We start from the raw sequence: 19414 nt of genomic DNA, 5'->3' as shown, positions 1-19414 counted from the left end.
TTTTTGGTGACGTTACAAGACTTAGAAGTTTAGAAGCAAATCTTGACATTTTTCAGAAACTTTCCAAAATCCACTTTTTAAGGACCAGTTCAGGTCTGAAGTCACTTTGTGAGGCTTACATAATAGAAACCACCCAAAAATGATCCCATTCTAGAAACTACACCCCAGACACTACCAGACACTAGCGCTAAAATCTTCCGGCGGGCCGGTCATCGTACTCTGCATCGCCAGATACTGCCTTTTCCCCTTTGGGACCTGGCGGAGATCCGAACTGTTTTCGACATGAGTGTTGGGTTTCAGAAGGACAAAAAATGCTGCTTGCAAATCCAGGCACTAATGGTGGAAACAGGCCGGATCCCCTCTGGGCCCTATTCCAGTCAATGGTGTCTGAGGTGCTCCAGCCCCTTATGCCGGATACAATAAACTCCAGCAGGCTGCTCCTAGTCGGGACAGCCTGCCAGAAGATTTTAGCGGTTCAGTTCCCCGACTGGACCACTATTTACCGTACAAAGTAAAGCAGAAACTGGCTCACCTCCAGACCTGAAACCACCCAAAAATGATCCCATTCTAGAAACTACACCCCTCAAGGTATGCAAAACTTATTTTACAAACTTTGTTAACCCTTTAGATGTTCCACAAGAGTTAATGGCAAATGGAGATAAAATTTCAAAATTTAGATTTTTTGTCAAATTTTCCATTTTAATCCATTTTTTTATCAATTTTTTCCAGTAACAAAGCAAGGGTTAACAGCCAAACAAAACTCAATATTTATGGCCCTGGTTCTCTAGTTTGCAGAAACACCCCATATGTGGTCGTAAACTGCTGTACTGGCACACGGCACATGGCAGGGCACAGAAGGAAGGGAACGCAGATTTTGCTGGACTGGTTTGTTTACACCATGTCCCATTTGAAGCCCCCCTGATGCACCCCTACAGTAGAAACTCCAAAAAAGTGACCCCATTTTGGAAACTACGGGATAAGGTGGCAGTTTTGTTGGTACTATTTTAGGGTAAATATGATTTTTGGTTGCTCTATATTACACGTTTTTTGAGGCAAGGTAACAAAAAGTTGAAATTCTGAAATTTCATCTCATTTGCCAATAACTCTTGTGGAACACCTAAAGAGTTAACAAAGTTTGTAAAATCAGTTTTAAATACCTTGAGGGGTGTCGTTTCTTAGATGGAGTCACTTTTTTTGAGTTTCTACCCTAGGGGTACATCAGGGGGGCTTCAAATGGGACATGGTGTCAAAAAACTAGTCCAGCAAAGTCTGCCTTCCAAAAACCATATGGCGTTCCCTTCCTTCTGTGCCCTGCCGTTTGGCCATACAGAAGTTTACAACCACATATGGGGTGTTTCTGCAAACTACAGAATTGGGGCAATAAATATTGAGTTTTGTTTGGCTGTTAACCCTTGCTTTGTTACTGGAAAAATGGATTAAAATGGAAAACTTGCAAAAGAAATAGCTGTTTTTGGACCGTTTTTATTTTTGTTATTTACATCGTTGATCTGACAGGTTAGATTGTGTGCTATTTCTATAGAGCAGGTTGTTACGGACGTGACAATACCAAATATGACTGATATACGAAAGGGGGTTTTTGTTTCAGTTTTACATAATAAAGTATTTTATTTTTTATTTTTTTTAGTCTCCACATTCTGAAAACCATATTTTTTATTTTATTTTTTATGTAGGGGCTAATTTTTTGCAGGATGAGATGGCGGTTTGATTGGTACTATTTTGGGTGGCATATAACTTTTTGATCACTTGCTATTACACTTTTTGTGATGTGAGGTGACACAAATGGCTTTTTTGACACTGTTTTTATTTTTAATTTTTTACGTTATTTACCTGAGAGGTTAGGTCATGTGATATTTTTATAGAGCAGGTTCTTACGGACGCAGCGATACCTAATATGTATAGTTTTTTTAATTTATTTTACTTTAACACAATAACAGCATTTTAGAAAAAAAAAAAATGTTTTAGTGTCTCCATAGTCTGAGAGCCATATTTTTTTTAACTTTTTGGGCGATTGTCTCATGTAGGGGCAAATTTTTTGCGGGATACCATTTTGGCGTGTATACGACTTTTTTGATCACTTTTATTACCTTTTTTGTGAAGTAAGGTGGGAAAAATTTCAATTTGATCATAGTTTTTTTTTTTATGGCGTTCACTGTGCGGGAAAAGTAACATGACCGTTTCATAGATCAGGTCATTATGGATGCAGTGATATCAAACTTGTGTAGTGCATTAACAATTTTTTTATTTTTTATTAGTGATAAATGTGTTATGTTATTCTTTCACATTTTTATATATTTTTTTGACCTAGACCCATTTGGTTCTTGAAGATCCAGTGGGTCTGATGTCTGTGTAATACAATACAGTACACTATATAGTGTACTGTACTGTATTTTCACTTTACGCTTAGTCTGATCAGACTTCTGCCTTTAGTAGAAGTCTGATCAGACTTATCCTTACCATGGGAAACCAGAAGCCTGTGAAGGCATCCGGTTGCCATAATAACCATCACCCACTGCCACAACAGAGCAGCGGATGGGCAGGGAGGGGGGCCCCCTCCCTCTGTGATCCCGTCAAGAATCGGGGGCTGAAACGACACAGCAGCCCTCGATGAAAGAGAGAGGGAGCTCCCTCCCTGTTAACCCCTTCCATACAGCGGTCCCTACGGACCACGGCATGGAAGGGGTTAAACGGCTGAAATCACAGCACAGATGTTTGCCGTTTCAAGCAGAGTGTCAGCAATGTGCCAACACGGCAAATTAACTGATCACCACCGCGCGGCAGGGGGTGATGCCCACCGGCACCGCCAGCACCGCCCACACCAAACAAGATCTGTCATTTTAAAGTTTCTGATTCCCGTGGTCACGGAGCACGGGGATCAGAAACTTCCGAAAGCGCTGCAAACCACAGGTCTGAAATGACCTGCGGTTTGCAGCGATCGCCGATACGGGGGGGCATTGTCACAGAGTGCCTGCTGAATGATTTCAGCATCACCCCCCGCCGTGTGGCGGTGACCGGAAATAAGTACCGGGACATCAGGGCGTACCTGTATGCTCTATGTCCTCAAGAGATTAAATAATAAAGTACATGGAAGATATACCATATTGGACTGTAGTATTCAGGTTAAATTGCTGTGTTTGCACTTTGCGATAAATAAGTGGGTTTTGTGTTGTAGTTTGGGCACTCGGTCTCCAAAAGGTTCGCCATCACTGGTGTAGGGACTGCCGCCCAGTTGTAGGGGTCACTGCTTAAGGGTAACTGTGCAAGAAGTTAGGGATCGTGGATCCGGAAAGCTTTAGGGCTGCACTATCCCTGTTTGTGTGTGGCAGTAGTCTCCTTATCCTGACAGGGGCACTATGGGGGGCCATTATCTTAAAAAAAAAAACACTGAAATTCATCTGGTTTTAATGACTGTTAAAATCTGATTCAAAACAACCATTAAAAACGGATAAACGACCAGAAAATGGATGCCATTAAAAACTGACTGTGACCATTTTTAAAGAGCCTCTGTCAGCTTACACAACCCTATTAAACCAGGCATAGTGTCTGGTAGGGTTGATTATGCTGATTAAAACAATACCGTAGTTATCTTTGTATGTAGCAGCATTCTTGAAATATCAGCATATATTCAGGGACATGGAGGGGCCTCTTTCACTGCACCGTGTACGTTTGACATATTTAATAAAGAACATGCAAGATTTTATCTCCTTCGTGCTGGAAATCTGTTTATCTGAAGATCTGACACTTTGATACAATGTAAATGTACAGCTTGTATAAATAAGCTTGCAAAATAACTAATCACACAGCTATTGATGTCTAAACCGCTGGCAACAAAAGTGAGTACACCCCTAAGTGCAAATGACCAAATTGTGCCCAATTAGCCATTTTCTCTCCCCGGTGTCATGTGACTCGTTAGTATTACAAGGTCTCAGGTGTGAATGGGGAGCAGGTGTGTTAAATTTGGTGTTATCGTTCTTACACACTCTCATGCTGGACACTGGAAGTTCAACATGGCACCTCAACTCTCTGAGGATCTGAATAAAAAATAATTGTTGCTCTACACCTTGCGGGATAACAGGCTGAACTGGATGGACAAATGTCTTTTTTCGGCCTTATGTACTATGTTACTATGTTATTTACTATGTTACATAAAGATGGCCTAGACTATAAGAAGATTGCTAACACCCTGAAACTGAGCTGCAGCACGGTGGCCAAGACCATACAGCGGTTTAACAAGACAGGTTCCACTCAGAAGAGGCCATGGTTGACCAAAGAGGTTGAGTGCACCTGCTGCCAGCATTACTGCAGATGTTAAAGGGGGGGGGGGGGGGGTGGAAGGGTACAGCCTGTCAGTGCTTAGACCATACACTAGATCTAATTGGTCTGCGTAGCTATAGTGCCAGAAGGAAGTCTTTTCTAAAGATGATCCACAAGAAAGCCCACAAACAGTTTGCTGAAGACAAGCAGACTAAGGACATGGATTACCGTAACCATGTCCTGTGGTCTGATGAGACCAAGATAAACTTATTTGGTTCAGATGGTCTCCCCAAACACACCTCCTGGACGATCCGCTGCCTTGCTAAAGAGTGCTGGACTGGCCAAGCATATCTCCAGACCTTAACCCTATTGAGCATCTGTGGGGGTATCCTTAAATGGAAGGTGGAGTAGTGCAAGGTTTCTAACATCCACCAGCTCTGTGATGTCGTCATGGAGGAGTGGAAGAGGATTCCAGTGGCAACCTGTGAAGCTCTAGTGAACTCTATGCCCTAGAAAGTTAAGGCAGTGCTGGAAAATAATGATGGGCACACAAAATATAGACATTTTGGGCACAATTTGGCAATTTTTATTTGGGGGGCACCCGGCCTTAACTCCCAATGCTGCAGGGGGTCACATAGTATTATATTGATTTATGATGCTATGTAACCCTTAGGCCCCTTTCACACGGGCGAGAATTATGCGCGGGTGCAATCCATGAGGTGAACGCATTGCACCCGCACTGAATCCGGACCCATTCACTTCAATGGGGCTGTGCACATGAGCGGTGATTTTCACGCATCACTTGTGCGCTGTGTGAAAATCGCAGCAAGCTCTATATTGTGCGTTTTTCACGCAATGCAGGCCCCATAGAAGTGAATGGGGCTGCGTGAAAATCGCAAGCATTCACAAGCAAGTGCGGATGCGGTGCGATTTTCACGCATGGTTGCTAGGTGACGATTGGGATGGGGACCCAATCTTTATTTTTTTCCCTTATAACATGGTTATAAGGTAAAATAATAGCATTCTTAATACAGAATGCCAAGTAAATTAGGGATGGAGGGGTAAAAAAAAAATTTGACTCACCTCATCCACTTGTTCGCATAGCCCGGCTTGTCTTCTTTCTTCTTCTTTGAGGACCTGGGAGAAAAGGACCTTTGGTGACGTCACTGCGCTCATCACATGGTCCATCATTCAGTGAAGAAGTACAGGTTTGGGTCTGGCTACCACATTCAGTTTTTTCTCACGCGCGTGCAAAACGCATTGCACTCGTGCGGAAAAAACGGAAGAATGCAACGCAATCGCATACAATACTCACCCCACACGCAGGCAAAATCGCACGATTTTTCCATGACGCACTTGCATCCTATCCGGCCCTCACACGCGACGCCCGGGTGAAAGAGGCCTTACAGTTCTGGAATGTACTGGATAACACTGGCATAATGTTGCCAGTGTTATCCAGTACATTCCAGAACTGTAAGGTTTATATAGCATTATAAATCAATATAATGCTATGGGAGGTCAGGCCGGGTGCTACGATGCGGATTCGCTGCGGGAGTAACGCTCGTCTGCAAGGGCTCTTAGGGTACTTTCACACTAGCGTTTTTCTTTTTCGGTGTTGCGTTCTGTCAGAGTATCCTAATGCATTCTGAATGGAGAGCATTCCGTTCAGTGTGCTTCAGGATGCATTAGTTCAGTCCCTGTTACATTTTTGGGCCAGAGAAAATACCGCAGCAAGCTGCAGTTTTCTCTACGGCCAAAAATCCTGAACACTGGCCGGAATGCCGGCATTAATTTCCATTGAAATGTATTAGTGCTGGATCTGGCATTAAGTGTTCCGGATTAGTGATAGATCAGTTTTTCTGGATGACACCGGAGAGACAGATCCGTAATTTCAATCCGTTTGCGTCCGGATTGCTGGATCTGGCTGGCAGTTCCGGCGACGAAACTGCCTGCTGGAATCCTCTGCCGCAAGTGTGAAAGCTGTACACTGACTACATTGTATCAAAGTGTCATATCTTCAGTATTGTCCCATGAAAGGATATAATAAAATATTTACAAAAATGTGAGGGGTGTACTCACTTTTGTGAGATACTGTATGTAGGAATGTAGATAAATGCATTTTGTTATGTGGGCGTTTGGGGCTGTGTTGGGCCCCTAGAGATTTCGGGTCTGGGACTGCCGACTCAAACATTCCTATCATGATCCGTCATTGCCAGGCACTGCCACCACATAGAGTACAGAGCTATGATGTTGCTGTGCCAGGTTATGGCCACAGCAGCTCCCGCAAACAGCTGATCTGCAGGGGTTCTAGGATAGGTCACTGTTATGAATTGTCCTATGTCCTGTAGCTGTGTGTAAATCATGATATAAGTTATATTGTATAAATTGTATTGTATGAGTCACATTTTAATTATATAAATACAGACCCCATTGCATATTTCTGTACATACACCAACATTCAGCCAGCCCTTATTCTAGAGGCGTGCAGATGATATGTCCCAGACACGTGCCTAAAATGTTAAAACTCCTCTCCCACTTTGTCTTATTCTAGAGGCATTGAGGCCGTGATCAAGGTCCGGGACGGACTGAAAAGTTGGCCTTGCCGTTTCTATTGTAATTGGATGGATCAATAAAAGTTCAAGTTTAAAGCGAACGTTGCTCCAGTTCTGGTTAAGGCCCACGGTACATGAGGTGACCAACAAATTGGCTTTATATATGCATCATGATAGCACTTATGCCCTGCAACATAAGGTTACCAAATGGCCCCTTTTTAAAAAAAACTGAAGAAGTTTATAATAGCGTCTCATGATAGGGAAGCTATTACCTTATTGTGACACCGTTTAAATATACGGAATGGTGCCTAAAGGCTAATATAGGGGGAAGTTTGGTTGCTTTAAGGGTGTGTTGATTTTCTTGGATACACATGAATGGCGCTCTATTAGGCTAAATTCACAGTCTGTGGAACACGGTCCTTGAGATACCGGACTGGCATCCTGCTTAGTGCAGTAGCGCACGTGTTCCTCAGTGTCTTCCAAGATACATATCCATACAACAAACACGTCCGCAACTGTTTTGTTGTGGATCCGCAAAACACGGACACCGGCACTATAATAGAAATGCCTTTTCTTGTCTGTGTCTGCGGACAAGACTAGGACATGTTCTATCTTTTTTGTGGGGCTGCGGAACGAAAGTGCAGATGCGGACAGCACACAGTGTGCTGTCTGCATCTTTTGCTGCCCCATTGAAAATGAATAGGTCTGCATCCGTTCTGCAAAATTGCAGAACGGATGCGGACCCATTTTGCAGACGTGTGAATGGACCCTTACATTGGAAATTCAGGGGCAGAAACAGTTGGACAAACAATCTGATATTGGGTTTGATGCTAGGGTCCACCCACAACCTGAATGAACATAGTGAAGCTTTGGAAATGTACTGCTATTACATCTTTTTGTTCTTAGGCTACATGCACACGACCGTTGTGTGTTTTGCGGTCCGCAAATTGCGGATCCGCAAAACACGGATGGCGTCCGTGTGTGTTCCACAATTTGCGGAACGGCACAGACAGCCATTGATATAACTGCCTATTCTTGTCCGTTTTGCAGACAAGAATAGGACATGTTATATTTTTTATGCGGACCACGGAACAGAGCAACGGATGCGGACAGCACACGGAGTGCTGTCCGCATCTTTTGCGGCCCCATTGAAGTGAATGGGTCCGCATCCAAGCCGCAAAAACTGCGGACTGCTCGGATGCGGACCAAAACAACGGTTGTGTGCATGTAGCCTCAGTCAGGTCATTTGTATTCTGTCTCCAGACATTATATAGAGGTCCAGTCAGTTACTTAAAGGGGTTATCCCATCTTGGACATTTGGGGACCAGCACCTATCCTTACAACGGAGCCTGCTAAGTGGTGAAAGATGCACCGTGCATGCGCAGCCACCCTACATGAATTTCTATGGGACTACTGAAAATAGTCGAGCGACTGATTGCAGGTATCATTGATGAGTTTCTGGCTGTTCCTCTTATGTTTTCTGCTGTAGATGGTACCATTCTTTCATTAAAATCTAAGGGGTTTTCCTGGTAGTTTTATACTGATGACCTATCCTCTGGATAGTCCAAATGCAATCAACGGCAGCATTTCCTTCAAGGATTTTAAAATCTTTGAAGGACATGCTGCTGTCGATTGCATTGGATTATCTAAGGAGTGACTGTAAAGCATCCATGGTTGCTGACTGGCTGAGGCATTTCTTAGGAAGTCTAGGTGGTACGTTTGTGCTGCTTTCAAGTTGTTTTTTCTATCCTCTGGATAGGTCATCAGTATCTGATCGGTGGGTGACACCCAGGACTCCCGCCTAACAGCTGTTTGAAAAGGCACTGGCACTTGCAGCAGCGCTGTGGCCTTCTCTCAGCTTACCAAGTACAAACCGGATTCCAAAAAAGTTGGGACACTAAACAAATTGTGAATAAAAACTGAATGCAATGATGTGGAGATGGCAAATGTCAATATTTTATTTGTAATAGAACGTAGATGACAGATCAAACGTTTAATCCGAGTAAATGTATAATTTTAAAGGAAAAATACGTTGATTCAAATTTTCACGGTGTCAAGAAATCCCCAAAAAGTTGGGACAAGTAGCAATGAGAGGCTGGAAAAAGTAAATTTGAGCATAACGAAGAGCTGGAAGACCAATTAACACTAACTAGGTCAATTGGCAACATGATTGGGTATAAAAAGAGCTTCTCAGAGTGGCAGTGTCTCTCAGAAGCCAAGATGGGTAGAGGATCACCAATTCCCACAATGTTGCGCAGAAAGATAGTGGAGCAATATCAGAAAGGTGTTACCCAGCGAAAAATTGCCAAGACTTTGCATCTATAATCATCAACTGTGCATAACATCATCCGAAGATTCAGAGAATCTGGAACACTCTCTGTGCATAAGGGTCAAGGCCGTAAAACCATACTGGATGCCCGTGATCTCCGGGCCCTTAAACGACACTGCACCACAAACAGGAATGCTACTGTAAAGGAAATCACAGAATGGGCTCAGGAATACTTCCAGAAACCATTGTCAGTGAACACAATCCACCGTGCCATCCGCCGTTGCCAGCTGAAACTCTACAGTGCAAAGAAGAAGCCATTTCTAAGCAAGATCCACAAGCTCAGGCGTTTTCACTGGGCCAGGGATCATTTAAAATGGAGTGTGGCAAAATGGAAGACTGTTCTGTGGTCAGACGAGTCACGATTCAAAGTTCTTTTTGGAAATCTGGGACGCCATGTCATCCGGACCAAAGCGGACAAGGACAACCCAAGTTGTTATCAACGCTCAGTTCAGAAGCCTGCATCTCTGATGGTATGGGGTTGCATGAGTGCATGTGGCATGGGCAGCTTGCATGTCTGGAAAGGCACCATCAATGCAGAAAAATATATTCAGGTTCTAGAACAACATATGCTCCCATCCAGACGTCATCTCTTAGGGAAGACCCTGCATTTTTCAACAAGATAATGCCAGACCACATTCTGCATCAATCACAACATCATGGCTGCGTAGGAGAAGGATCCGGGTACTGAAATGGCCAGTCTGCAGTCCAGATCTTTCACCTATAGAGAACATTTGGCGCATCATAAAGAGGAAGGTGCAAGAAAGAAGGCCCAAGACGATTGAACAGTTAGAGGCCTGTATTAGACAAGAATGGGAGAGCATTCCTATTTCTAAACTTGAGAAACTGGTCTCCTCGGTCCCCAGACGTCTGTTGAGTGTTGTAAGAAGAAGGGGAGATGCCACACAGTGGTGAAAATGGCCTTGTCCCAACTTTTGGGGGATTTGTTGACACCATGAAATTCTGATTCAACATATTTTTCCCTTAAAATGGTACATTTTCTCAGTTTAAAATTTTGTTCCGTGATTTATGTTCTATTCTGAATAAAATATTAGAAGTTGGCACCTCCACATCATTGCATTCAGTTTTTATTCACGATTTGTATAGTGTCCCAACTTTTTGGGAATCCGGTTTGTACAGCACTGTGCATTGTATAGCGGCTGTGCTTGGTATCGCAGCTCTGTCCCATTCACTTCCATAGGGCTGAGCTGTGCCTAGGCCATGTGACAGATTAACTTGACGTCACATGGCCTAGGATAAGTTGTGAGAAGGCCCCGGCACTACTGCAAACCCCAGTGCCTTCTCAAACAGCTGATCGGCAGGGTCCCGGGTGTCGGACCCCCATCAATAAGATACTGTATAGGTATCTGAAAACCCTTTTATACATTTTATGAAACCTTTAAAAAATTGTACTGCTTATGGACAAATGGTCATTTTAGATAATGCAACCCCTGTCATACCTATAACTATTCACAGTATCCCAGGTGTGGACCAACAAGTGATCTTGGTGAAATAATACTGTCTGCACTGGACTGCACGGTATGTTGATTCTATGTTAAGGAACGTCAACAAATATATTCAATACAACAAAATATATTAAACAATGCAATAATTCAAATTTTTCAGCAATATAGCCTGGCTGTATTTACTGCAGCAATGAGCTCGGACAAGATAAGACTAGTTAAAGACTCACCACTCAGCACCTTAACAAGATAATTGCAGAATCCGGCTCCCAGGCAAGTGGCAACAGATTTGCTTAGTAGGCTGCTTTTACAGCTATGTATCTGCTGGGAACAGGGAGAGGGAGGAACTTCCAAGACTGGTGCAAAAACCTCTTCAGCTTTTTACATTGGGACCAAGTTGAATCTGCCAAGATCCATAAACTACTCAGAAGTGGGAAGCAGTCTTCCTTTATGGACTAGTGCTATGAGTAACCCAAAAAGAACTGCACCAGGTGGAACATAGAGTAATGTCAACCATGGATTGACACAGACATGCACATTGTGCTCTCACCTCTTATTATAGTGAGAAGTCACAAGCCCCATACCAGCGTGTATCAGACAATGTTGGCACTAGCAGCTGCATGCGTCTAGATACTGTCACAGGATGCTTCTGGGCGTGGTACCAAACGATACAAACATCTGCTAAATGACTAATTAAAAAGCCAAACACAAGTGCTCGCCAGCTGAGGTCCAAAGGTTCTTTATTTCATTCCATACATAATGGTTATTGGGGTCTAGCCCCTTCTGAATATTCTCATATCAGCATAAGGGCTCATGTACAAAGCCGTAAGTGTTTTGTGGTCCGCAAATCATAGATACGCGAGACACGGATCTCGGCTGAGTGCATGCCACATATCCTATCTTTTTCGCAGGGCTGCGGAACAGATGTGCGGAGGCGGACAGCAAATGGTGTGCTGTCCACATCTTTGCTATCGTATTTAAATTAATATTGTAAATAAAACATGTGATGCAACAGCACTCTGCAAACCAAACAAAGTACATAATGCTATACTTATAAATTAGAGATGCTTGGCAAATACATTTTATACTAAATCATTTGAGCCCGTCTGCCGCACGTCAAGGCGATCTCTGTAAGACGGGTTCCTAACACTAAATTCTACCTGTTATGTGCCATGACGGTTTCCATACAATTCAGGGAGTGTAGGTTCCACATGCATGCTGGGCCTACTTTGATTTCTGTCATCTTTGGTGCCAAAGTGGCCTCCATTATATCCAAGGAATGCAGGTACCAACATGCATGCCGAGCCCACTCCACACCTCTCCTGGTGCCAAATGGCCACCAAAGAATGCAATGAGAGTCCACACTATACCTCTCCTGGTGCCAAATGGCTTCCAGTGAGTGAGGGGGAGCAGGCCAAGCTATATACTCACACTAATTAAAATCAGCCTATGGGGCAGACGAGCTAGAGGAGTGCACGACTGAGGTGTCAGCCTTACCTCCAGTACAAAATTCTTTGCTATTTAAATTAATAGGTCCGCATCCAATCTGCAAAAATGCGGATTGGATACGGACCTAAAATCCGGCCGTATGCATGAGCCCTTAGGGACTACAGTACAATATATCCTTTTGGGGGGGAAGTAGATGTGTCGGGAGGATTTCACAGCACATGAATAGTGCATGTAAAATACATTTCAAATTAGATTGAATATATATTGTGAGAATTCACAGATTAAGGCCATTCACACGTCCGCAAATGGGTCCGCATCCGTTCCGCAATTTTGCGGAACGGGTGCGGACCCATTCATTTTCTATGGGGACAGAATGGATGCGGACAGCACACAGTGTGCTGTCCGCATCCGCATTTGCGGAGCGTGGCCCCGACACTAGAAGGGAGGTGGACCTCAATAACAGCCTCATTAGGGCAAACTTAGGGAGTCCACAGCGTCCCAGAGCACCTTGAGCCTTGCTATACTCCCAGGGACACCGTCTAGAACTGACGCATGTGCCCTCAATTGCTGGTTCATTTGCAAAGTGTTACCACGTTCATAAGAACGCAGTGTAGGGGAGAGCCAGGCTGCCGATGAGGTCTGGTTCCCAACATATGCAGTGTCAGGAGCCTGTCGATACAGTCTAAGGATCTAACTGAAGTGTATACATTATATATGAGATATGGCAGACTTATGAATTGCTATTATGTGTGACATATGTAAATAAATGTAAATTGCTGGTTCATCGTACAATTAATAAATAAGTACATACAAATGAACAGAATATATACTGTATAAGCTCTTATGAGTTCTACAAGTTAGGCGGGGTTAACATCACTGTTTAGTTTTCTGTTTGTCTGATCCGTCAGAAGAAGAGAAAAATAAGCAAAGTAATGGATTCAGGTTTTTTTTAACCTCCATTATGCTCAGTTGCACATTTTGCATCCATTTTAGCCATTTCCGTCTGAGACACGTTTTTTTAGACGGAAAAAAAAGTTGTACACAAAGTATTTTTTTACATGTAAAATAACGGATCTCAGACGGAAATGGCTAAAACGGATACAAAATGTGCATAACTGAGCATAACGGATGCTTAAAATACAGGATCCATCTTTTTGTTTATTTTTATGTTATTCTGATGGATCAGAAGAACGGAAAACGAAACGGTGATGTGAACCCGAAGCAGGGGAAGCGGCTGCTTTGGGGCCAATGATTTTATTGTCCAGGCCCCTCAAAAGTATTATTCAATAAAATTACAAACAGTGACACTGTAGGAAACGAATGGAGTGGCTGCCGAGCCACGTCTTAGACAGCAATCTTGACTGGCCACAGGAGTCAGGGTTGCACTGAAGGAGGGGGTTGGGCCCCTTCAAAAATTGCTGCTACTACATTCAAATACATGAATGAGCACAAACATGCACTAGTGCATACATCTGAGTTGCGCATGATCACAAAGAAGAATATATAATACAATGGGCCAGATTTCCTAATCCTAAGGCCCCTTGCAGACAAGCGTGTCCGGATTATGTCCAGATGCGTTGTGGATGCGTTCAGTGAAAACTGCACGATTTCGCAAACAAAGCCATTCAGTTTTGTTTGTGATCGCGTTCAGTTGTTATCGTGCGGGTGAAATGCGATTTACTGCGTTTTGCACACGCGTGATAAAAAACTGCATGTTTACAAACAACATTTCAGCGTTGCGTGAAAATCGCTGAATTTAGAACATGCTGCGATTTTCACGCAACGCAAAAGTGATGCGTGAAAACTACCGCTCATGTACACAGGCCCATTTAAATGAAGAGGTCCGGATTCCATGTGGGTGCAATGCGTTCGCATCACGCATTGCACCCGCACGGAATTCTCGCTTGTGTGAAAGGGGCCTAAAGCCCGGCTGTATAGACCTGCTCCTGATTTATCACAGGCTGAGGTTGGATGATAAATCTGGTGCAGGGATAGACACTTGTCTCTGACTCTATACCAAATATTGGTTGACTTACCTTGAGATTTTTACCCCAGAATTGTAGCACAATTTTGGTGCAAAATGTCGTATCAGTGGCCCTGCCCCACACAGACGAGGGCCCTCAGTCATGAGGAATGCTCTCTGCAACATCTGGACCATGCCAGCGGCCGTTTGATGCCCCTGCCTTTCCTGAAGCTTCATTGTTCCAGTGAAGGAAAAAGCACCCCAGACCATTATGGCGCCCCCTCCACTGTGGCATGTAGAAAACATCTCAGGTGGGATCTGCTTGTCATGCCAGTAATGTTGGAAACCATCAGGACCATCAAGGTTAAATTTTTTCTCATCAAAGAATAAAACTTTCTTCCACCTTTGAATGTCCCATGTTTGGTGCTCTCTTGCAGTCCAAACGAGCAGTAGGAGACGTGGTCTTTGAAGAAGTTTTTTGTATTTGGAGCCCTTCAGTCTCAGATGCCTATGTCCAGCATGTTAGAAAAAAGTGTAGAAACCCTAGATGCACCAAATTGCACCACCTTTTAGACAAATTTATGACACAGACACATTAGTAAATATGGACCGATGAATGCAATAGGCCAGACAAATATGAATATGAAGTGAGTATAAATGGTAACCTGTAAACGGTACTGAAAGAATGGCAAAAAAAAAAAAGAATATAAACGTATATGTACATAGGATGGAAAATGTATGGAATAAAATAGAATACAAAGGTCCAACAGTTCTCGATCTCAGTCACATACTGTATATTCTCTAAGGTCTCCTTTAACTCACTGTAGTCATCTGAAAAATCCAATACATCTCTTGTTTTTTCAGTATTTTGCATCAATTGGTTACTGTAGGTGGAACGTGTTCTGTCCGGGTGGCTATCAGTTCAAAAATACTGCAGTTATGGCCTCATGCACACGACTGCTTTTCTGGTCCGCATCCGAGCTGCAGTTTTTGCGGCTCGGGTGCGGACCCATTCACTTCAATGGGACCGCAAAAGATGCGAACAACACTCCGTGTGCTGTCCGCATCCTTTGCTCCGTTACGTAGCTTCGCAAAAAAAATAGAACAGTTCTGTTCCGCAAATGTTTTGAGGATCCGCAATTTGCGGACCGCAAAAAACAGAACAGTCATGTGCATGAGACCTTAGATGAATTTCCACATTTTCCAATTTTCCATACCTGTTTTATAACATTGAACTGATGTTTATTGACCTGTTCCCTGAGACTCATTATTGTCCGGCTACATTCACACCTGCGTTAGGTGCGGATCCGTCTGGCATCTGCACAGATGGATCCGCACCTATAATGCAAATGCTTGTATCCGTTCAGAACGGATCCGTTTGCATTTTTTTTATTCATGATAATGCAAACGGATCCGTTTTGACTTACACTGAAAGTCAATGGGAGGCGGATCCATTTTTTTTTAATTGCACCATATTGTGTCAGTGAAAACGGATCTGTCCCCATTGACTTACATTGTAAGTCAGGACGGATCCGTTTGGCTCCGGATCGTCAGGCGGACATCAAAACGCTGCAAGCAGCGTTTTGGTGTCCACCTCCAGAGTGGAATGGAGGCTGATCGGAGGCAAACTGATGCATTCTGAACGGATCCTTATCCATTCAGAATGCGTTGGGGCTAAACTGATCCGTTTTGGTCTGTTTGTGAGAGCCCTGAAACAGATCTCACAAGCAGACCCAGAAACGCCAATCTGAAAGTAGCCTTAGCCTTAATCTGCATATGCATACCGACAAGTATAGAAGAAATAAATTCTTGTGAGTTGTTTGGCTGGTAAAGTCTTAGATTATTTTGCCAATGGAGTCACAGTATTTACATTTACGGTGGTTGCACTTTAAACTGTCCTTCAATTCTGGAAAGAGATTTTTGTACATACAGTCCTGATCAAAAGTTTAAGACCACTTGAAAAATGGCAAAAATTATATTTAGCATGGCTGGAGCTTAACAAGGTTCCAAGTAGAGCTTCAACATGCAACAAGAAGAAATGGGAGTGAGACAAAACATTTTTTGAGCATTAAATTTAATGAAAACAACGAATAAACTAAAACAGGCTGTTTTTCAACTGATCAAAAGTTTAGGACCACACCTCCCCCAAAAAACTAACCCCCCCCAAAACAGAAATCCAACTTCCAAACATGAACTCAGTAATGAGTAGCTCCACCGTTATTGTTTAGCACTTCAAAAATTTGTTTCGGCATGCTTGATGCAAGCGTTTCCAAGTGGTGAAGACGGCCGCAAGAAGGCCATCTACTGTCTGGAACTGTTGTCCATTTTTGTAAACTTCCCTTGCCATCCATCCCCAAAGGTTCTCAATTGGATTTAGATCAGGGGAACACGCAGGATGGGACAAAAGAGTGATGTTATTCTCCTGGAAGAAGTCCTTGTCCTGCGGGCATTGTGTTCTGTAGCGTTGTCCTGTTGAAAAACCCAGTCGTTACCACACAGACGAGGGCCCTCAGTCATGAGGAATGCTCTCTGCAACATCTGGACCATGCCAGCGGCCGTTTGATGCCCCTGCCTTTCCTGAAGCTTCATTGTTCCAGTGAAGGAAAAAGCACCCCAGACCATTATGGCGCCCCCTCCACTGTGGCATGTAGAAAACATCTCAGGTGGGATCTGCTTGTCATGCCAGTAATGTTGGAAACCATCAGGACCATCAAGGTTAAATTTTTTCTCATCAAAGAATAAAACTTTCTTCCACCTTTGAATGTCCCATGTTTGGTGCTCTCTTGCAGTCCAAACGAGCAGTAGGAGACGTGGTCTTTGAAGAAGTTTTTTGTATTTGGAGCCCTTCAGTCTCAGATGCCGTCTGATGGTTATGGGGCTGCAGTCAGCACCAGTAAGGGCCTTAATTTGGGTTGGGGATCGTCCAGTGTCTTGACGGACAGCCAATTGGATCCTTCGGCTCAGTGCTGATGACATTTTTTTCGATCTTCCACTTGACTTTTTTGTTCCATAACCCTCAGGATCATTTAAAAAATTCCAAATTAATGTCTTACTGTGTCCCACCTCAGCAGTGATGGCGCGCTGTGAGAGACCCTGCTTATGCAGTTCAACAACCCGGACCACGTTCAAAAAGGGAGAGTTTTTTTGCCTTTGCCATCACAACATGTGACTACCTGACAGAAAATGACAATGAATCCACATCTTTGCCCAGATTTGGCCTTTTAAAGGCATGTGGTCCTAAAATTTGGATCAGCTGAAAAACAGTTGCTGTTTCAGTTTAATCGTTATTTTCAATTAATTGAATGCTCAAAAAATATTAATTTCTTCTTGTTGCATGTGGAAGCTCTACTTGGAACCTTGTTAAGATCCAGCCATGCTAAATATGATTTTTTGCCCAAGTGGTCGTAAACTTTTGATCAGGAATGTATTAGGTCCCTGTGAGTGTGTTTCATGTAAGTTTACTGGATGCTAGAAAGTTCTTAACCATTTCCGCTTGTCGGTAAGTAACATACAGGTAGTCTGGGAGAGATTTTCTTAAAAATTAATTGTTTGAAAGAAATGGGCAATGTGACTGTAGTTGGCTTCCTTCTTGTCTGTACCTTTCAGTTGTCAGCAGTCTTTCTGAGTTCATTTGTTTGCCTTTCGAAAGGTAAAGGATGTTTTTCTTTACACATTCTCTCAGAAGGATGTTTTTCTTTAAACCGTTGGCATATGATTTTCATGTGAGAGAGAAAATCTGTGTCTATGGTACAGGTACACCTTAGTCTCTGGACCTGGCCATAAAGTATACTATATTCCACTTTTTGCAATGGCATTTCCTATAATCAAGAATGCCAGTCTACTTGTTAAAATGTCAGTTCATACCACTGCTGCCCTGTGTGTGAATTGGGACTAGTATTAAGTGTATATCTGTGTGCCGGTGCTGGCTGTGTTGTGCTGATTGCTCTGCTATATATTCTCTGATGTGTGTCCGCCCATTGCCTGATCAACAGGTTCTATAAGCTTCTGCTAGACCTTGCAAAAGAGCTATAATACATTTGTCTGTTGTCCATTTCTGTACCAACCTCTGCCTGTTCACTGTTCTAACCCTATCCCATAACCTCTCTACTGGATTATGGATTTGCATGAACTCTGCCTGCCCTGACCTCTGCCTGTTTTCTTATTACTAGTATTGCCTGCCACCTTTGTGCTTCTCCCTGGTGTCTCTGATCCCGGTGGGTCAGCAGTGTTAACACTAATAAAAAATAAATAAATAAAAGTTCTTGTAACGATATTATGATTTTCGGGCTGCAGAAGTAAATCTATATGTTGCAGTTCCCTCTCTCCACTGAACTTGATATCCCACTCACTCCTGTTCAGCTATGATGTAAAGTCATCAAGGCTTAATTTTAACCTATTCCACATAAACACCAGGTGTCACCGACGGTTCTGTGAGAAGATCTGGCAGACGTTTTTTCTCTACCTCTTGTATGATGTTCTTTGTTTTGGTTTCACTTTCTCATCTCCTTTCCTTCTACCAGGTGTCACTTATTTCGACTAATCGTCTTCCTTTATAATACTTCCCATACTGCCTCACTTTGCGGTTTATACTACTTCCTGGATGAGGTGTTCACTGCTGGAGGTTTCTTCTGCTCTTTGTACAGATAAGTCTTTTACTTTATTGTGTTTCCTTGCTGGCTTGATTCTAGGTGACCCTGACTCCGTCCGTATTAAGTGCAGGGAGCCGGTGGTCGTGTCCCCTCACTATTATAGGGTTTTCAGGTGTCACACAGAATTATGTACGCGGGCATGCAATTGTCTACCATACAGACCCTTGCATGTGCATAGCAGTCAGGGAGAGCTCTTAGGGTTTTATAGGGCTCACCTATAAGCTCCTTAGTTTGGGATTAAGCCAGTCGCTCATTTATTTATATGTTCCAGCTATCTGCTAACTTCACCCGTGACATTATAAACCGCCATAACCGTCTTAAGCATGGATCCGGTTTCAGCTTTCATTGACCGCATGCAAGGTCTTTTGCTGGAGGTAGCAGATCTCCATAAAACTGTGTCTCAGCTTCAGGTGACCGGTTCTGCTGACGTTCATGGAGTTCGTTCCGAACCTAAGATCTCGCTCCCGGATACGTTCTCCGGGGGTAGTGAGAATTTTGTTCGCTTTAGAGAAGCTTGCAAACTCCATTTTCTCCTACTTCCCCATTCCTCTGGTGATGAGGAGCAGAGGGTGGGGATCATCATCTCGCTGCTCAGGGATAACGCTCAGTCTTGGGCCTTTTTGCTGCCGGTGGGGGCACGGCCCCTCCAATCGGTGGATCAATTTTTTGTAGCCCTGGGGCAGATATATGATGACCCGGATCGTATTGCTCTGGCTGTATCTAAACTGCGTCTTTTATGC

This window comes from Bufo gargarizans, chromosome 6 (genome assembly GCF_014858855.1).
Source record: "Bufo gargarizans isolate SCDJY-AF-19 chromosome 6, ASM1485885v1, whole genome shotgun sequence".
Lineage (NCBI taxonomy): Eukaryota > Metazoa > Chordata > Amphibia > Anura > Bufonidae > Bufo > Bufo gargarizans.
Note: the sequence above shows the minus strand (reverse complement) of the source record.